At 36.3% G+C, this 17,426-nt stretch overlaps 1 protein-coding gene across 5 annotated transcripts in view; it reads right to left on the reverse strand.

The window, feature by feature from the left end:
- Positions 1 to 17,426, reverse strand: part of DPYD (dihydropyrimidine dehydrogenase) — an 831,034-nt gene that overhangs the window by 435,486 nt on the left and 378,122 nt on the right. The gene's annotated exons all lie outside the window — the stretch shown is intronic.

Genomic DNA, 17,426 nt, shown 5'->3' on the forward strand with positions numbered 1-17,426 from the left:
CCAAAACTCAGTTTACAAGCTTCTCCATCTGGCTTTCACCATTTCATGACTGACACTAGTAAGCTTGTATGCTTGCTCTTTCACACATATCTTTTACTCATTGTGAGAGCCATTTATACCTTTTCTCTTCTCCTCAAACTTTTGATCAACCAAGCTCCCTTTCCTTGCCCTCACTGTAGGAGAAGGTCTTCTCTTATATTTCATAAAGAACATTGAACCCATTATATGGGAGCCCATTGTCCAAACTATAAACCTACTGGAACTGTGTCCACTCTTTCTCTCATTTTTTTTTTAAGAGAGCCAGGTGTGGGGAAGAGGGGCAGAAGGAAAGGGAGTGGGAGAATCTTAAGCAGGCTCCATGCCCAACATGGATACAGAGCCCCACATGGGGCTCAATGTGAGGCTGGATCTCAAAACCCTATGATCATGACGTGAATGGAAATCAAAAGGTTGATGATTAACTGAGCCACCCAGGTGCCTTTTCTTCCTTCTTATTTATAATAATTATAGAACTCTCCCTCTTATCAAAGGTCAGTTCCTCCACATGAACCCTAGGATCCTCTCCTCTTACTTAGTAGGCATTTTGCTCTCTAGATTACATATTCTATTATTTGCCACTCTCTCTGAATTATTTCTCATAAGCATGTACATACATGTACAGTATTTTTTATTTTTAAACCATTCCATTTGCCTCCCAAAACTTCACAAAAACTCTTTTCACTAAGATGATTAATTAGCTCTAGTTGCCACATCCAGTGACTCTCCTCAGTGACTACCTTGTTTCAGGACAAGGCCAGGATGAGGTGAGAAAGGCACCTGAAGAATAAAACTTAAGAAGGTCCCCAGGCTCAGGACTTCAGGCTCAAGTGCAGGTAGGCACCTCACTTGTCTCACCCTAACGGTGGTACTGCCTTCCTCCATTTCTTAGGAGCATTGAACAGATGATCACTTCCTCCTCTTAAATGTCCCTTCGCTTGGCTTCAAAGACACCACAGTTTCTGATTTTCCACCTAACTCCACGATCACTCTTCACCTTTTTCCTATTCTCCTTTCTCAAAGGACACAGAAATAAATCTTAAAAATCTTGGCATAATCTTTGACTCTTCTCTCCATTGATTTCAACCTCCAGTCAGTTACCATATTCTGACAATTCATGCAAAGTAAACTCTCCTAGTTACCTCTTACATCTCATTTATATCTCTTCACCTAATGAAGAACATTAAGAAAAGCAATGAACATTTATTGATCCCTTGTATGAGGCAGGTATGATGCTGTATATTCCCACATAATAGTCTCATTTAGAGCACAAAACAATTCTTTAAGGTAGGTTTTATCATCTTAAATATAGCCAAGGGGTGGCACGCTCTTTTTTGAATTCAGTTATTTCTGACTCCAAAAACCTCCTTGCAATTGACCTTTGGTATAGGAACTAGAAGCCAGGAATGGGCCAAAAAATAGTCTTCGAAAGTTTCAAAACTAGGAGCCATCAGAGTAATTAAAATGAAGCAGAGTGGGTGTAGAGAGACAGCGAAGAATTCTAATCTTGACCAGCTTTATAATAGCCTTCAGGTCAACTCTTCCTATGGAAACTTTTCTTTTCCTACTTTGTTAAGTTAACCACAACCACTTTCTGTTAACCTAGCCACTATGTGACTTCATTCTAGTTACTTTGCCTCCACCATTCCTTGAGTTTAGGGACCATATCTGCTCCTTCCCCAGCATCTAGCACAAACTGGTAAGAGAGGAACTCGATGAAAAATATAATAGCTGTCCATTCCATTTATTCAGCACTCAAATTGTCCTGTCTTGATTATTTTTCTTGTAGATCATATTTCCACAATTATAGATAGCTCACTGTAGAGAGGAAATCCAAATATTTTCCTTTAAAAAAAAAAAAGTTTCTAAAAAAAAACCCCAAAACTTCTTTAGTGACAAACACACTGACTAGGAAACAATAGGCACTTGGTTATTTCTTTTGATTGATTTAACTATTCAATTTCTCTACTGCTATACTTAAATAATATTCAGTTTATATATGCTTGTAGAATTCAGGCAGTAGGGAAGTACTGATTTAATATTCCTCCCCTCCAGAGTAGACTAAGCTTAGGCTCCCCAAGTTTAAAAAAAAAAAAAAAAAAAGAAGGATGTCAATAATAGCCTGTAGCAACTCCTTTTGTTTTACTTGTATTCTACAGGGAGTCCTATTCTCATTTCCTAAACTGACCAACTAATCAATTAAGAATTAAAATTGTCCAAGCACTTCACCTTGATTTGCTTATTTCTCTGCAATAATTTCATCTATTTAAAACCCTAAACACCTTGAAGATTTGATTTCATTTTATCTGGGAGAGATCTCCACAAGGAGGTCAGTGTCCTTGAAGGAAATATATGGGGATTGTTTTCAAATTCTCTGTTGGATTCCCAAATGCCGTACTTTGATTTGCTTATTTATATTCAATGATACCATCTACTTAAGATTACAAACTCCTGGAAGGAATAGATCATCCTTTAATCTGATTTGGACCATAATCATCATAATTCTATGCACATTTGGGTGCTTAATACTTCTTGATAATTAGGAGTCAGTGGAAAAAAGTAGAAAGGCTACTGAAATATTTTATATATACTTCCCAGTGAAAGAACCTTTTAAAATGCTGAATGATACCATCAAGTGATATAAATAATTAAAGAAAGGGATTAAGAAAAATGTTTAATATAAAATCCCCATTTGCTGCATTTAAAGCATAAATAAAAACAAACAGAAAGCCGGTAGTAAATTATACTACTGGTGAAAACAATATTATTAAAATATAAGTGAATACTGAAAAATATTTTAATTAACAAAATAAATCAAATGGAAAAGATTCCCTAAATAGAGCTTTAAAAGTAAGTCTATGTGTGTTTGACTGCCATGACTAATTATGTATCCATGTAATGTGTGTTCAATTTGGGCTTATTTAAATAGCAGAAATGCTCATTAGCTGCAGTATATCTGTGAAGCTTCAGTAAACAGTTTAATGGTTTTTATGTTTAACCAATTTCATAAGTTCCTGTAATTTTAGCTTTAGCAGCTCATTAATGTTATTTTTTGATATCCATCTTACGACTTTTTTTCCCTTGTCAATCGGCTGTAGGCATACTTCAATGCAAACTTAAAACATACAGTAGAATATATTTTAAACAATTTTAATACATAACTAAATGCATAATTCAAAAATACGACTTCTTTATATGAACATGAGTGGTATTACCATGCAGTCAAGAAATACCTTTGGTATTGGCGAAGGTTATGCATTCACAATGATAATAATGACAAACATTTATTGAAAATGCCTCCATGAACACATGGCTGGCTCTGACCTAGGCAATATATATGGTTTCTTTGAATCCTCACAGAATAGATGTTATTTCAGTTTTACAGCTGAGGAAACAGAGAGTGAGGTAAGTGACCCAAGTCACAGTATTGGGATTTGAACCTAACTACAAATTAGCTACAGATGTACCAACTAGAAAAGCCTGGAGGTCTTCAGGGACATTTGGAGATAGGTATACACCTAGAACTCAGGAGAGCTCTGTACTTTGGGATTAGATATAGTCACAATGATGGATAAAGTTAATCAAAAACATAAATCCAGGTAAGAGTCAACCAGTTAGTTTTCAAAGTGGCAGCAAGCACAACATGAATTAAAGCCAGAGGGGGAATCGTCAGCATTTTGTGAGACTCAAGGCATTTCTGAGCCACAAAAACCAAGAAGGATAATTTCAAGATGTAAAATACAAGAGAAATGTAAGGTAGGTAACTAAGTTTGGTGATTGGAAGGTCAGTGAGCAGTATAAGACGGAATTTGAGGTAAATGATGAAAACAAAAGGCAGTTAAAGGGGCTAAGGACAGAGGATTTGGCAAAGACAGCAAGGCAGTACACACAGGATATTCTTTCCAGAGTTTAATCACGATTGCATAGGAAAAAATTAAGGTCCTGGCTTGCATTCACCCATTCAATGAGCAACTGTTTTATTGTCTACCATGTACTAAATCCTGCTGTAGATACTACAGTAAACTGTAATAAGGGATCTGTCCTTGTGGGGTATACATTTCAGTTGGCAGAAGATAGGAGACAGAAAGCGAACAAGTAAGTGAACTGTATGATAGTGAAGACGGTTATGAAGAGGACTAATGGAAGAGGGTGTTATATTGAGGGGAGTAAGAAGGGGGGAGAAGTGCTTTAGATCTAGGGAGATGGAGGGTCATGGAGGGCTCTTTAATGAGATGACATCTGAGCTAAAACAGGAAGGCTAAGAATAGGCCAGTGTGTGAAGATCTCGAGGCAGATCATTGCAGGCAGAGGGAAGCACTGTGGAAGCATTAGGGTGAGGCGAGCAGGAGGAAGGAAGGCCTTATGCAGATGAAAGAAAGGAAGCAAGCAAAGAGGTGAGGGGGGTCTGAGGGAGAAGTAGGGGCTTCATCAAGGAGTGCTTTATAAGCTCTGAGAAGAACTATATTCTAAATAAAGGAGGAAACCACTGCAGGGTTTGACATAGGGGAGTGACATGGTATAATTTCTGTTTGATATTGGTAGAATTATATAGAAGTGAGGGAAAAAGCAAGATGACCAGTCAGGGGCGCCTGGGTGGCTCAGTGGATTAAGCCGCTGCCTTCGGCTCAGGTCATGATCTCGGGGTCCTGGGATCGAGTCCCGCATCCGGCTCTCTGCTCAGCAGGGAGCTTGCTTCCTCCTCTCTCTCTGCCTTCCTCTCTGCCTACTTGTGATCTCTCTCTGTCGAATAAATAAATAAAATCTTTAAAAAAAAAAAAAAGATGACCAGTCAGGAGGCTATGTTTTTAATGCAAGTGAGAGTGTCCAGCATCTGATGATTCCCTCAACAGAAGGAAGACTTGCTGACCTTGATATAAATACCACTTCCATATGCTTTTGTCTTTACTGAGGATTTTCTGTAGGGACATTCTGAATAAAAGTCATTTCATTCTATTCTGGTCCTTCCCAACGTGGTCATCCTAATATTCATCCATCTCTTCATTTATTCATCCATTCATCCATTTATTCAGTGGACGCTTGGGACTGTGCTGGGTATTTTGGATTAAAATATGAATAAACTACCCTAAAGTCCTCCTGTCAATATAATTTAGAATATATAAGATATACAGAGAGAAGTAGGAGAAGAGCAGGAGCCAAAACAGACACACGTATGTCTATCTTCCCTCTGTGTATGAGGAAAACATATTTAATCAGCATGCCCCTTTAGACTTCTAGTATCCACCAGCTTCTGAATAAAATTCAGATACCTTAGCCTAACATTAAAAGCAAGTTGTAAGTTAGCAACGATATATTTTTCCACCTTTACAGCAACTCATTATGATCTGGCCGAAGTGACCATTCTGTGTACGTATCTACCTGTTCACTGTGCTGAAATGTGCTTTCCCTATTTCTGCTCTCTTAAGTCCTCCCCAATCCTCATCTCTACAAATGACATTGCTTCCATAAAACCTTCTTTGATTCTTAGAGCTGATAGTCATCTCTCCACCTTGAGTGTTACACTAATAGGTTATCTATTTCTCCTTGTGTCACTATCTATCTAATGGCATTTTTATTTAGGTATATTTTTCTCTCTCTATTAGACTGAAAGCTCCAGTAGACAGGGACAATGTAGAGGACCTAACACAGAAACGAATATACTTAGCAAATACAGAACGAAAGAATGGGAAATAAGGTCCCATGAGTATGTAGGGGGGGATATTAAAAGAGTATCAAAATTAAATTGAGGTATTTGGTTTCAATCCCACCATGGGTGAAGGGGGCTAATTTTAGATTCTAACATATGAGAACAATGCCTCCATACTAAGGAGGTAGAAGTTCATATGGTAGCAGTGTACAAATATAGGGGAAAATAAAAGGGACATATTAAATCAAGTGATTTGTCAATACACTTTTCAGAGGACTTGGAAGATCACTGGATATTTGTCAAGCATATAGTGCATAATATGCTTGACACTCATTCATTCATATATAAGAATAAATGGCTAGTAAATAAAGGTCCTTTGGAAACACTTCAGAGAGATTCATAATTACAAAATATAAGTATGGCTAACATGAAAAAAAAGGTTGGCATTAGTCTCTATAAATGTTGGGTGGGACCTCTGAATGGATATTAATATTAATGCTGGCTTTCTCCTCCAGCAAAGCCAGCACATTTGGGACACCTAATAAATTACATATATATATATATATATATATTCCATTTGAATTGAGTAGCTTCCATATTTGGAAGATAGATATTAAATATGATCCAATGTAATTTTCTAATTGATACAATTAAAACTTTTGCAGGTCAATGACTTACCTAACCAAAGACTATCTTAAATTAGGTATATTGTTATTTTTATTTTGTGCTGTTAGCCAAAAATACAAATGCAAAGTAACCAATAACAAAACAATCTGCAAAACAAAATACCTATTACTAAGTATATTAGTATAAAATATACATCATTACTTTATAATTTAACTAAATTTTACATCTTGATTTCACATTGTGTAGCAGCTTAGTGTAGTTTAATACTTCACATGAATATTAGGTTTTAGAATAAACTTTAAGTATATAATAGCTAACTAACATTTAAAAGACAAATATAATTGGCCATGGTCAGAAAAGCCCCGGACATCTATTACATTCACTAAATGTTGAATAACATCATCTATGTCTTGTGATTTCTGTTCTCTGAAACAATTATGTTATTTTTCCATTTTCTACCTTCTTTCCCCAGCAAAAGTTGTTTCATGCCACTGCTCTACCTCTTGAATATAATCTTTGATTTGATGGAAAACTACTGATTTATCCACTGTCTCCCTGTAAGAATGCATATGATATCAACCACTAGTGAAACCTGGAAAATAAAGATAAGGGAAGGCTCTGAACAGAGCTATTCACTGGGGAAACAAACCTATTCCTATGCAGTTATTAGAGGGAAGTAAAATAATTACAGAAATATCATGTTGTACTTCAAATGGATGTGTAAGGCAGTTGTAAGTGATGTGATTTTGATTCCAAACCACTTTTAACACTGTTATCAGTCTGACCTCCTTCCCCATCACCTCCATCCTTTTAAAATAATTCCAAAGAAAAACTCTGCAAAGGTTCCATTATTTTGGTTGGTTATTCTGCAGAAATGCCAGTACTTGCATAGATTCCACCACCTCATCCTCACTTCCAGCCATTAAAGTATCTGATAATTAGGGCAATTTTAAAGAAAACATGTACAGTTCTACCTTTGGGTTCCCAAGAACGGTTCTTGCCCAAAATATAGTTGAAAGCAAGACTGTATACAGGGAATATTAAAAAGAGTGCATTCTCATGATAGGATCAAATACTACAAAGGAGATATTAATGTCTTATTATTAGGCTTTATAAAATGAAATGGTTGTATAAAGAACCACACATATCAGTAAGAGAGCAAAGGTACAGAATCATGGAATAAAAGAGGCTTGACAGCATATCTTCCTTAAGATATTTACCACCTGAAAAGCAGCAGTAACAAATTGACTTTTCCCCTTCATTATGTGGTAGGTGAGATATTTCTGGAATTCCAGAAGAAATGCCACATATGCTCTCTTATACTTTTAAGAGGATGTTATCAAACCAAAGGCTATGATAGCTTTCATTCTTCAAGTCAATCGATGAATAGCCCTGTTCTAGGTACTGGGTTGTGACAGTGAAAAAAACAAGACATATGATATATAATAATTCCCAATGTCTATTTTCAATCATTCTCTATTTCCTGAGTTCTAGTCCCTTTTCCAGCTGAACGGGTGAGGAAATCCAAATGCAACAAGTCACCGTTTCACTCAGATCTGTTCCATCTGCTGTGTTCCTGAACGCTATCAGCATTAAGAACATCTCATCAAATTACCATGCTAGATACTCCACATGCAAGCTTTTAAATCAGACAGATGACCAAATCATGATTCTTCTATTTAAGAAATATGTCTTGTCCTGGGGTCCCTGGGTGGCTCAGTGGGTTAAAGCCTCTGCCTTCGGCTCAGGTCATGATCCCAGGATCCTGGGATCAAGCCCCATGTCAGGCTCTCTGCTCCGAGGGGAGCCTGCTTCCTCCTCCTCTCTCTCTCTGCCTGCCTCTCTCCCTACTTGTGATTTCTCTCTCTCTCTGTCAAAATAAATAAAATCTTAAAAAAAAAAAAATTAAAAATTAAAAAAAAAAAAAAGAAAGAAATATGTCTTGTCCTGAATGTTCTTCTGGAGGTCCACCTACTTGAACCTTAATCAGAAGCCACTTAAACTAACACCGTCTTTTAATTGGTTTTGTTGATACTATTCTATCTTAATTCCAGGCCATTTTTTTTTTTTTTTTAACATTACTGCCCCTGTGGTGGAGTAACATACTTCCTCCATACTCCTGATGCCTCTTTCCATGTAGGGAAACAATCATTTTTATAACAGTTGTGGTGTCTCTGTATCTTACCAGTCCTCAAAAAGCTGAAATTAGTAATCATAATTTGTGAATTTGGAAGGAGAAATTAGCCATACATAACTCACTTCTGTCATGCATATAGTTTCCGGAGCTGCCCCTTTGGGCACAGGTTCTCCCCCTTCCCTAGTACCAACAATCCTACTGGGATATCTTCCCATTAGGGGATCTACACTGTGGGATCACACCCATGACTGAGTGAATAACTGCCTAATTCAGGTGCTCAATATTAGAAAACACATTTGCCTTCTGATATGAACCACCTCAAAGATGATTTCATGGTTTCTAATTCCCAATTATTTGAAGAATACACAAATGGTGCAAGATCCAAGCACTTAACAGTATTATCTCCTTAACAATAAAGATCTCCCCCATATCTAAAACTTCCATTTATTACGGATGTCTAAAGAATACAATTCAAAATCCCTAGTATAGCATATAAGTCTCTGGAGTCTATATAAGCTTGTAGTCAAATTTCCTACCATCCTATCCCTTACCCATGTCCCACCCTTATTTTATCATACATCATCTGCTCCAGCTAAACAGAATTTCTCACCATTGCCTGGTCACATGAAACCATTTGTCAGCTTACATTTTTGAGTATGATATTCCCTCTAACAGGGCAACTCCTACTAAAGTTCTAAAACCCAGTCCAAATGTGATCTCAAAATTAGCACATTGTGTTACAATGTATGCATGTATGTGCCTGTTTCTTCCATTAGCCCATGGATCCCTGAAGTGCAAAGACTCTCTTTTACTCATATTTGTATTCCTAGCACCTGGCCAGTGCATATAACATAGCTGGACATTAAGAAATATTTGCTGCATGATGAATCATGAGAGAATAAGTGGTAAAAATCATAAAATAAAAAGCTCAATTTTAGGAATAAAAATGGAAAATTCAGACCTTCATTTATAAAGATGAGAACATGCATGAAATAAGTAGGCTGATGACAACTTTCAAAAAGACAAGATTTTTTTTATATATATAGCTTTTTAAGATGACTGTAAAATGACTGTTTAATCTAACAGTGTGCTGTTGAGCAAGTTGCATAATCTCCCTGGGGCTCCCTCCCTTCCCACCCCCATTCCACCTGTAAACTCCCACATACCCCTCAAAGTTTCAGTTATAACCCACTTCCTCTAGGAAGCTTCCCTGAACCCTCAGACTGTATTCTGTGCTTCCCTCTAGCACAGCTTATCTTCATTGTTTCTCTCCCCTGTTAAACTGCATTCCTGGAGACAATGTTTGCATTGGCCTTTTCAGCACTTTATCCCAAGAACCTAAGCTGAGCACCTAGAATAGCAGGCTATCAGTGGTTATTAGTTAAACAAATATGCCTGCGAAATGAAGGCAGTAGAATATAAGATTTTTGAAGTCCATCCCAGCACATTTAGAAGTAGAAAGAAAAGTCCCATGCAAGTTACTGTGCTATAACATGTCCAGTAAGTTACACTGGACTGCCAGGTTTAGTTCTCAATTCTATCTCATCCATTCTCAGTTCTGTTATTCAGTAAGCCCCTTACTCTGACATTTGTGCTGTCAACCAAAAAGTTCTCCTGTCTCTAATGAAGTCCAGTACTCCACAGTCTGCTCCCTGGAACTTTGTTGCCAGTATTTCCATTTATTTAAAAAAAAAAAATGCATCCAACAGTGAAAATTTGACCAGTTACGGCATAGTCTCAACCTGGTACCCATTCCTCTCCCCTCCTCTTTATCTTTGGTAAGGGAGAAGAGGAATTTTGTAAGCTGGAGGCCACAAAGAGTAGACAATTGTTCAAAGAAAATTTGCTCAATCTCTAAGTGCAACCAGTAGCTTCTGCAAGAGATATTTCCTTGTTTGAAAAGTGGAAGACACTAGTTTAAGAGGGAGGGGGAGTTATTAAAATGGCACAGTGTTTCCAACTCTCTCAGTGAATTACCATAATAAGGAATAAAACAAGCAAAGCATATTGATGCTATGTCTTAAAGCACAGATAATCATTATTACCAGGCTCACCCAGTGCTCACTTAAAAAACTTTTTCCTAGGTTTACTTTAACACATAAGTAACTGAGGACAAATGGACACATTTGAAAAATTCCTGAAAGTCTTCACTGTCAGGGTCTCGTGCACACAATTTCTTGCCTAACTGGCAATTTCTAGCTCTGACTTAGGCCAGAATAGGGCACATTAACCCATGGCCTGCACTTCTTTTCAGTACAGAGGCAAGTGAATCAAAGCTACACTAGAAGCTGGTATTGGCAGAACCTTTGATTTACTCCCATGAGGTTGTTTTTTTTTTTTAAGATTTATTTATTTATTTATTTGACAGTCTGAGATCACAAGTAGGCAGAGAGGCAGGCAGAGAGAGAGGAGGAAGCAGGCTCCCTGCTGAGTAGAGAGCCCCATGCGGTGCTCCATCCCAGGACCCTGGGACCATGACCCTAGCCAAAGGCAGAGGCTTTAACCCACTGAGCCGCCCAGCACCCGCCCCCATGAGGTTTTAAAAAACTTTTATTAGAGTTTTCCAATAAAAAGAACTGGTAAGTGATTTTAAAATCCTTTTCCCCCCAAAACACTCCCTTTATGAAACTAACTTCAATTAATGATATCAAGGCAATTGGTTTCTGAGGGTTTCACTGAAGATTCAGAAAGAACTAAAGAAGGCTTTGTGTTTTCTTGTTATTTCTAGCAAGCTGAACAGAAAGAAAATGTAGGCACTCAAGAAGTAGATAAACTCCTTTCCTAGAAGGAGGGCCACACATTCCTTGCTATGCCAGGAGAGTTCCCTTTATCATTTGCTCGCCAGAGCAGTGCCATGTAGCTTTATTGCCACCATTCATCCTATGTCTCCCTTCCAAAAACACAGATTTTTAATCTTAATTATATCATCCCATAATTTTCAAGCACTTAAAACTCAAACTTAGTATCCTCAAAAGTGCTTTTCCCTCTCCTTAAAAGTAACAGAGATCCATCAAAAATTTAAACAAATGAAAACCTAGCCCAATTTCACTCTTTTTAAGAGGAAAAGAAGTTATTAAAAATCCTTTTCTCTTTATATACCTGATTTGGGGGCACCTGGGTAGTACGGTCGGTTAAGTGTCTGACCCTTCGTTTTGGCTCAGGTCAGGATCAGGTCAGGATCCTGAGGGAGACAGAGCTCCAGGTTGGGCTCTGCACTCAGCCCAGAGTCTGCTTGAGATCCTTTCTCCCGCTCCCAGCCCCTCCTGCTTGTGCTTTCTCTCACTTTAATATTAATAAATAAATCTTCAAAAAAAATGATTTGCAGAAACTCAAAATGGAGATTTCTAACTACTACTAAAAATTAACTGAAAGATTTCATTCCCTTTGATGATAGTATGAAAAACATCAGAATTGATAATAAAACATTTTAAAATGTATGATACAGTTACAGTCTGTATAATCTTTTTCTGCAAAAAACTAACCAAATATACGGAACTTTTTCATATTTAAAAAATCATAAATGTAAAAGCACATTCTTTACTTATTTACAAAGACATATCCACAGAACCTCTAAGTTCCCAGATGAAGTCTTGATTTTTATTCCTAGACAACATTCATACTATCACAAGGATATAATATAATGCAATTTAATTATTAAAATATGCTTTGTTATGTAAGGATAGTAACATCTAGGAGATGCTTACCATATGCCAGATAGATATTTAAGTGTTTTACATATATCATTCATTTGTTCTTAAAATAACTTGAGAAGGTAGATACTATAATCAACCCTCCTTAAAAGATCGGGACCATGAAGTACAAAGAGACTAAGGGAGCCAGGTTCCCAGCTGCGCAGCCTGGCTCCAGAACCCATGCTACACCAGACAGCCTCTAATTAGGTATAGTATATATTGGATTATAAAGAATGCAAAAATTTATGCCAAAACAGAAAAAAAATCAATAACAATAAGAAAACAGAACTGTATCTAACTTTTCTATTTTCTAAAAAAATAAATAAACCAAACTGGCCACATAGTGGGAAGAAATGACAAATAGGTGTAAAAAATTAGTAACTTAACATGGATCAAGTCCATTACACAACTATATATTATCCATCTACTATAGGCACACTAATATGTTGGCTACTCTTGGGACTCCAACTTACTATAAAGGTACAGTCTTTATGTATTGGGGGTTTACAATCTAACTGGAAGATAAATTGCAATAAGTTCTAGAAGATCAAAGCATACAGCTCTTTTTAAAGTCAACATTTCAAAAAATGAGAGGATGGTTGGATGCAGTGTATAGAAGGGGCACAGAGGTCATGGCAAGGGCTAGAGTGCCTTTCTTCAGTTGTCTGGAAGCATATTCAAAGTCACATAAAATTACGTCATCTAGATCTGCTGGAAGGTGAGGACAGGGCCAACTGTTATTATTAAGTCCACTGGAAAAATGAAGCTGTGAGATTGATGAAAATGCTAACAATTATCCTCATCAGCTCGAAACTAACAGAAAAGATATGCACACTTCCACAAATGGCCATTTGGTTCCAAGCAGAAAGAGAAGGGAAGATAAACTTAGAATAAGCAAGGAGTCTCTTAAACCTGAGACTGTCCAAACAAACAAAGTAAGAGAACATTCAATTCAATAAACTCTGACATTGGTGTTTAGCAGATGAGGAGACTTCGTGTATCACAAAATACCTATTGTTGAAATATATAAAGGTTTTTAAATTTCCACTGAAGGGCAATGTTTGTGGACTAGAAATGCCAGTAGAGGTAGCTTGTGCTTAATTTGCTGACAGACTTTAAAATCAGTCTTGAACAATAAAATCCCAATTTAATGTGATTTGGAATCTTACATACTTAGAGCGAATGGATTAGAATTTTTAAAAGGTAGAACCACTCTTAGTTTTTCACAGGAAAGATATCAAATAGGGCTGAGACTTTATTATCGCAATCAAATTAGAAATCAAACACCACACTGCCTTTAGAATTTGGGACAGTAGTTAATGAAGGATTCAATTAAATTGTGTTCCTAATAAGCACATATATATTCCATGCAGAGGGATGTGGAATAGAGTCTTTTGTTCCTATTTACCACTCACTGCTACGACCCAAAAAATGAAATAGAAATAAAATAGAATTAGATAAAATAATGATGATCACTCATATATGTTATTAGCCTCATTAGCAATGAAATAATTAGCAACTATAATCCAAGGATATTATCCGTATTTGTTTTATAAATTTGATATACTTTTCTATAAGCTTTGAGGCTTTCACCATTTTTACAACAGGAAGGATTTATTACAGATATATTGGGTGCTTAATACTAAGTAAAGTTATTTTATATTCTTTGTGAGACTCACAAATTAAGAACTTGCAAAAGTAACGTGGTATGTACAAGGGGAAAAAAACCCTGAGATTAAAAATTTAATTTCCTTGAAATTTCCCAATTTAGGTTACTTTTATAAATATGTGTTATTGATATAACTGAGATGCTACAAGTATTTTCATTTAAAATACTATAATCAGAGAATGCTGAGAAAATGTTATCACCATACTTTCTCTGTCAAGTTTATTTCATGCCTTGAATTCTTCAGCATATATTTATATTTATATAATGCATTCAGCGAGGACTTTCTGAATAACCAGTATGGAATCCACCTGTGTGAAGATATTGGGAGGAATCCTACAGGGAAGAATGGGAAATAAAGCTGGGTTCATAGTATATATAGAGCCACTTGCTGAAGTTCTCAAGTGCAAAGAGCTTCATCCTACAGTATGCAGGCTGTACAGTAACACTGGCGAATGTAATGAAAAGAAAACTGGAATTAGATATTTGAATCTGGGAAAACATCTTGAACATTAGCGATGGGAGAACTACAGTACCATTTAAATAACAGCAAAGTTGAGGTGCAATCTGCCTTAGGGAAACCTCATGAGGTGATCCTTCCTTACTTGGTTCATGTCTCTAAATACATTATTTCTCACTTGGTAAAACAATTATTTGTTTAAAAGTCTGACCCATGCCCCAGTCTGTGAGGTTTTTAAGTAGAAGGAATAGCTCATTCATCTTAGTACTCCCCAGAATACAACTTAGTATTGGGTATCCATGAGATGCTGAGTAAATGTTTGTTACACACAGGTCATATAAGAAAGGATGAAATGTCTTCTGAGACATAGAGTGGAGAGAGAGATTTTGAAGCCAGTTACACAGAAGTGAAATAGTGTCTACTGTAAGTCTAGCCTCAACCTGGCACATAGAAGTTGTTTATTAAGTCTTTCTTATAGGAATGAATGTATGTATGAATAATAAATGAATTGATGAGGTGGTTGGTACACTGAAGGATTAAATATATTAAGAGATAATAGGTGAAGTCTGAACTTTGGAAAGCACTAAAAAGTAATAAGCTAGAGGGAGAAAACTATTCAGTGATAGGCTCAAAAGAGGAATAGTTAAAAGAAAAAAAAAACAAGAAAACAGAGTGTCATAAACAATAATAATGTGTTACATTTCCAAAGCACTTTCACGTTACTTCATTTTAATTCTGACAACAGTCCTGAAAGGTAAGGGGAGAAGGTTTTATTATGCTTGTTTTTTTATAGAGGAAGAAGCTAAGGCTCAGAAAGGTTAAGTGACTTAGAGAGAGCATTTCAAATAGAAAGAAATATTTAACATTGTCAAATGCAGAAAATAGAATGAGGACTGAGAAAATGTCATATAGTTAGGCATGCAGTTCATAGAAGCCTGTGCATAGTGAGGCTGGGAAGGAGGGAAGAGGGGTGGAGAGGCAGGTCAACAGTTTAAGAAAGGTGTTAGAGATAAATATGTTAAATCACATAGTATCACATGTGTGATGCTCACAATAGTGTCACACATAAATCGCATCACACAGGTATCAAGAAGGAATAAGACTTAAGGTAGAAAAGGGAGACATGAACAGTGTCTCTTCTTACCTGAATGGACAACTTGCTTCCTATAAACTGATTTTCACTATAGCTAATATGTGTGTCCATATGAAAACTTGCTGACTTTGAAATTTAAACAAAAATTTTAAATGCCATTTGGGTAAGATCTTCTTGGTAAAACTCTAACAATTATTGATTCCCTTCCTCCCTTTAATGTTTTCCACTCAAAAAACAGTACTGAAAACTTCTAGAGGGAAAGAGAGGCATGAATGCTAGTTCACCTTCCAGCTTTTCCAGCACCCCTCTTGCTTGGAAAGTAGCTTCTTATTAATGCAAACATTGAAAGGCCCTGGAAAAGCAAATAATTCTATTTAACGATAATTTTTTCAAGCATCTGTTATTTCAAGACAAGAGGAGAAGGGAAAAAGAGGAAAGTGCAGGCCGTTTTTCCTTTACTTGTCTAGATGTATACGAGTAGTACATGTGAAACCCTGGAAGAAACATGCACAAGTAGAATACATAAATACATTCTGGAATGACTTTGTCAAATAAACATGACTAGATCAAACTTTCTTGAATTTCATATTTTAAATACTAAGTTAAATCTTTCACTTTTCATGCAAATGAGCCTAAGTTTTGCGAAAGCTGTTTTATATGATCTGAGTCACATCTACTTAGGTTTATTTGGGAAAAAATACATTTTTCTTAATATTAGAGATGTCAGTTGTGAAACATAAATTTCGAAGGGTAAGCTAAATTAGTCCTTGATAAGTGAATCATAACAGGTGATTTAATTGCTAGTTAAATATGATTCAACTTTTTACTCAGCTTCAGGTGATGTGCTGAGTAACAAGAACAGTATGATTTTTTAGATGATAGAATGCAATTTACGTATGTTTCTTTTTTTTTTTCTTCCTGAACCCAGTTAATGAATAAACAAACCAAACTGTGACTGTGTCTACATATCACATAAACATCTAGATGAAAAGTGACAAATTCAGGCCATCATCCAGCTATTTGAAAACATTTATCTTGATGACATTAAACATCTGGATGTTTCCAAATATCAAGATGTTTGATGTCCTGCAGATAAAATATCCTGATGACTGGCTGAATTTTTTACTTATGCACATTTGCATTTTTCAGACACAGATTATAATTTTATTTTAGACACAAAATGTAATTTTAGCACGGATATAGTAGGGAGTCATAGAAATTGTCAGGTCTCGATTTTTTGTTATTACTATTCACAGTGAATCTCTGACTTGGAGAAATGCCTTTTATTTTCCTTTCAGTAAATAAAAGAGTTAATCACCATTTCAACAATGTGTATTAAAAGGTAAAGAATTTGCAAAATGAAGATGCATAAATACCTAAGCTTTCATCTACAGTGACCCATAAAAACACTGAGTGTGGTGAAAATACACTACACCCTCCTTAATTGACTGACTTATTACTCAGTTGGAATACTATATAAGACATTTCCCTTTCTTATTATACTTTTTTTTAAAGCATTTTGTTCTTCCATAGCATGTCCATTTATGCCATCCAGATGAAATGAGAGGAGTTCAAACTTTCTAATTTGATTATTTTGATTTTTCTAGTGATGGTCTGGCATGAAGAGAGCAGTACACCTGAATTCTATTTTTGCCTATTCATTTGGTCTTAATTTGTCTGAATCATTGATGATTGGTTGTTATAACTTCTCTGTCACATTTTCTTTTCTTTTTTTTTTTTTTTAATATTTTATTTATTTGACAGAGAACACAAGTAGGCAGAGAGGCAGGCAGAGAGAGAGAGATAGAGAGAGGAGGAAGCAGGCTCCCTGCTGAGCAGAGAGCCTGATATGGGATTCCATCCCAGGACCCTGAGATCATGACCTGAGACAAAGGCAGAGGCTTTAACCCACTGAGCCACCCAGGTACCTTCTCTGTCACACTTTCTTACTCAATGTCTAATTGAAGAAAAAGCCACTCTTAGAGGAAACAGGCAAACGTTACTGCAAAATAGAATATGTATTTTGATTATCAGTTTACAAGAAAGATTAATTTATTTTCAATTCCCACCA

Source organism: Mustela nivalis (assembly GCF_964662115.1).
Source record: "Mustela nivalis genome assembly, chromosome: 10".
Lineage (NCBI taxonomy): Eukaryota > Metazoa > Chordata > Mammalia > Carnivora > Mustelidae > Mustela > Mustela nivalis.